Source organism: Suncus etruscus, chromosome 14 (assembly GCF_024139225.1).
Source record: "Suncus etruscus isolate mSunEtr1 chromosome 14, mSunEtr1.pri.cur, whole genome shotgun sequence".
In the NCBI taxonomy this organism is placed as follows: domain Eukaryota; kingdom Metazoa; phylum Chordata; class Mammalia; order Eulipotyphla; family Soricidae; genus Suncus; species Suncus etruscus.
Genome location: NC_064861.1, coordinates 12936754 through 12941060, shown reverse-complemented (window position 1 = coordinate 12941060; position 4307 = coordinate 12936754). Strand labels below are relative to the sequence as shown.

The following is a 4307-nucleotide window of genomic DNA, read 5'->3' as shown; positions in this document are numbered from 1 at the left end:
AGACATGCTTCTTTCCTACAAATGCATCTATTCTCAGTTATTGCAAACTCATACCCTTTATACATGATATACCTCTAATAGAGTCTTTTCTGCTTAATTTATTCCTGGGGCACATAGTTCCTCCTTTGTCACTCACCATTCACCTCTCAGGTACACTTCCCCACTTCTTACCTCTCTGGTATTCAAGAGAAAGAAGTGAGATCAACCTTAGTTTTAAATTCTAACTCAGAGTTTCCAGATTCCATGAAAATGAATGTGTCTAGGTTAACATATTTTTTCATTTTATAATACTCTTTATTTGATTAAAGAATTTGCCTTCTTTGTGTACACTGGAATGTTATATTCCCTATGTGTTTTACAGGGTTATAAAACCTCTCGTGTTTAAATATTATCCCAAAAGTAATCTCAGAAAGTTTAGTATTGTGAAGCTAAACTTGACTTTTAAAAAGTCATATGGACAGGCATCTCCTAAAGAAAATTGTATTAATAAGATTTCTTGCCTAATTCATTACATGAAAGATTCCTTGTCCCAGCCCTCTTTTTCAAAAACCACATGTGGACACCAAGCTCAATATAAAGGATAATTCCCTGATACTCTTAAGGGAATGGGAAAGACCTAGAATTTCTTTGGCAAATCATTCCTTGGTCACGTATTTATGACTGCCTCAGTTTATTCTTAGCTAGGAAGGTCAGAGCAGAGCAGAGAGGCATGAGGGCACAGAGTGATTAGCCTCTTACTCTTACCAGGCTGCAGAATGGTGGCAGCTCCACCAACTCCTCTGAATGCAATACTGGATTAAAAGCTGATGATGAGTTGGCAAATATGGCCCTTTCCATTTAACACACAGGTCTGAGAATCCATCATCAAATGATAATAGTGAACAAAGTTCAAGTTAGGGTATGAAAAAAAGAGGAATTCAGAGATATGGTCAAACAGGCTGATGAAAAAATGGTAGCCAGATTGGAAGAAAATGGAGAAAAGCCCAACATTTCCTACAGGTGGGAATTCAGCTGCCTCTTGGAATGCTCAAAATCTGATAGTGGAAAAGAGTTTACAGCTCAGGTAATTGGCAGAAAGACAGACTGCACTACCTTTAGGGTCATAACCTCATTTCTACTAGAAAGAAAAGTCTTGAACATAGCCTGGAAGATTGAGGTGCTTAATGTGAGGGATCTGAGGGAATCACAGATACAAGGAGCAGCAGCTATATTTTAGCTTAAGTACTCAAACATGGATCACCAGCTGCAAACATGATTACCAGTGAACATAGAATAACCACTTAACTGGGCAGAGCCACTCTCTTCCCAGTTGTCCTGGAGGGCATGCTGTGACATTTGAAAGCTACTTTTTTTTTTATTTAGAGACACAGCAGAACACTAAACTGAAGGTAGCCCTGGACAGAAATCAACTTGGCCAAGGGGGTGGCGTGATAAATGTAAAAAAAATGCCACAGATGCCCTTATCTCTTAGCCTCTGGGCCCTGAGTCCCTTAAGCAGTTTTCCTGTACAGTCTAAAATCATAGCTAGACCAAAGGAAGCTGTTTTGGGAGTGCCAAACAAGACAATGCCCCGTAGAAGAGGATCCAAAAGCTTGATTGAATGTTTAGGGGGAAAAAAGTGTGAAAGATTAAAAAAAAACTGCAGAGAAAGCCTTCTGTGTTTAAGACAAATAGGAAATCTAAAATTAGAGATCAAAATAAAGGAGCAATTTAGGTAAAGGCAGAGAAGGTGGATAACTGGGAGTGCTCTCAGGAGAGCTCACTCTCCTGCTGGTCAGTCAAACCTGCCAAAGAAATCTGCATCCTTTCTCTTTGAGTATGTTTTCCCAATGAATGTCTCTGTGACACCAGAACACTGAGGATGAGGTTAAAGATCCTTGTGTGCAGAGAATTGAGCATAGTGTCAGAAAAAAGGGTCTCCAATGACTTATAGATTTGGAAAATAAAAACTCTAGCCACTGATGAATTTGTCTTTATTAATTTCAAACTTTTCAGTTTTGGTTTCCTTATAGTATTACAGGATTTAATACTTATCTACTAGGAAAGTGGTCTCTGTGGAGAACCTTACAGGGTTGTTTCCATCTACCTGGGTTACTTTGGTTACCTGTTTGCTGCAGTAATTCTTTTTGGAGATAAAGGAGACTGGAACAGGAAAGAAGTCATTGGGATGCCCAGTAATGTTAATCTCCAGACTGCCACTCTTATTTTTTGCATCATTCACCAGAAAGCACCACTCCAAAGTATTTTGCCAACTATATATACGATACTTTCCATCAATCTCACAGATCACAGGTGCAACAACACCAGATGGGAGGGGTATAGAGATAACCACACCATTCATTTCTAAATTGTCTACTTGTAGTTCATACTCAGTGTTGACTTCACAGCCATTTCCACTCTCTGAGGGGCAGCAGTTAATAGTCAGTAGAATGAAAGATTCCTCTATGGTCTGTAATTTCCATCTTAGCACCCACACATCACTGTTAACTGGAAATGATTCTCTGAATTCTTTAAGCCAATAGGAGATTCCACAGTGAAAAGTTTTTTGTCCACATTTGGATGGGTCTGTAGCTGCACGACTTTCTTGCATTTTTCCATATGAAAGCAAATTAGGCCAAATTTATCATCTGAGATCCAAAACATTATCATCTCGTGCAACTCTATATTCTGTAACCCTCCATCTCGTCCGCAGGTCAATGTGATCTTTTGTTCTAGCTTCATGTGTACACTCTCCATATTAATGGGCGAAGCATGAACTTTGGCATTTTGGAGGGGTACTTGCCCATAATGGAAGACACGATGGTTTAGCCTTCAGATTTTAACTTGTCGACAAACATATCTACTTCCTATCCTTTGGCTCCAAGCTTCAAAGCCTTGCTGGGGCTGGAAGGTCTGGCTGGGGCAGGGTGCCACTTTTGGTTTATCAATTTTATGATGGTCTCTGTGATCATGGAAGCTGTGCTTTCTCCAAGTACCAGAGAGCTTCCAAATCTTCCAAAACCAGATGCCTTCTTGCCTGTCTCTCAGCATCTCTTTGGGCCTGTTGTAATTCCCTGGCTTTACACCGCATTTCTGCCTTGGCATCTCCTTGCTGAGTCTCTCTGACTGCTCTAAATACCTACTCCTCATGAGAATCCATTTCTGTGAAGGTTCTGATCTGTGCCAAGTTGACATTCTCCAAGTATTCCAGGGTGACAATTTCATCAAAAGCAAAAATCAAATCAAAACAGTGCTCAGACATTTCATTCTCCTCTAGGTCTCAGCAATATTCAGGAATCACTCTCAAGAATAGCAGCAGCGTCTCCAGGTCCTCCAGGATGTTGCTGATTTTGGTGGTGATCAGCACCATGTACAGTTGGTACATGTACCACACACTCTCACTTTCAAGAAACTAGTGCTGCTTGTTCATATTCACGAGCTTCGGGAAAGCTGATAATTAGCCGTCTAATGAGTCCAGGCTACCTCCAGGATCTGTCGGAAATAATTTCCTTTCCTGCCTTCTTACACACCACTGCAGCCAAGAGGACCATGGTGAGGGAGGTAGTGGGGACAGCCACAGGCCAATGCTACTGGGTCAAGGGCTGGAGTGTGGGCCAGGCGAACATCAGTCTCTCCAGACCTGCTTCCCCACTGACAGAGCTGCTGTCGCTTCACCTAGGTTAACATTTTAAATGTTCTTGAATAACACATCCTTCATAGGAAGTTTCTCGAGTGTCCATAACCGTGATCTACTGAAAAGGGCAACACTTGAGTCATGTGACCTTAGTCTATAACCAATTTTAGTACATTTGACCTTGAAGGCCAAAGAAGTATTGCTAAACACAACAAAAAAACAGATAAGTAATGATTTGTAAAAATCAATGACAACCTTGTCTTAAGACCTTGAAGTTAATCTTACAGACTTAATCATTTCTATACAAGCACATTCTAAAAATATCATTTATTACAAATTTATATTATGCCAGTCATTAAAATTAACATTTTGGTGACAATTTCATATGAGTAGATTAACTTAAAGTTAAATGTACTTATTTTTTATACAATTTATTGCAAAAAACAACTTAGTTGGCTGATTTAGATAAAACTTTTCTAAATAAAAAATGTTTCCAAGAATCATCCCACATCCACAGATCCCATAGCTCTTGGAGCACATTAGCCACATATGACAACTCCAAATCCCAGAATATTGACTACCTAGTAGGAGCATAGCACATTAGATGGGAAAGTAAAATAAAAGTAACTAAATTCAGGGCCAGAGTGGTGGTGCAAGGGATAAGGTATCTTGCCTTGCCCACACTAACCTAGGA

At 39.9% G+C, this 4307-nt stretch overlaps 1 pseudogene; it reads right to left on the bottom strand.

Annotated features, from left to right (window-relative positions):
- Nucleotides 1–2014: 2014 nt before the first annotated feature.
- Nucleotides 2015–3530, bottom strand: LOC126027878 (coatomer subunit delta-like; annotated as a pseudogene).
- Between the last annotated feature and the right edge of the window lie 777 nt (nt 3531–4307).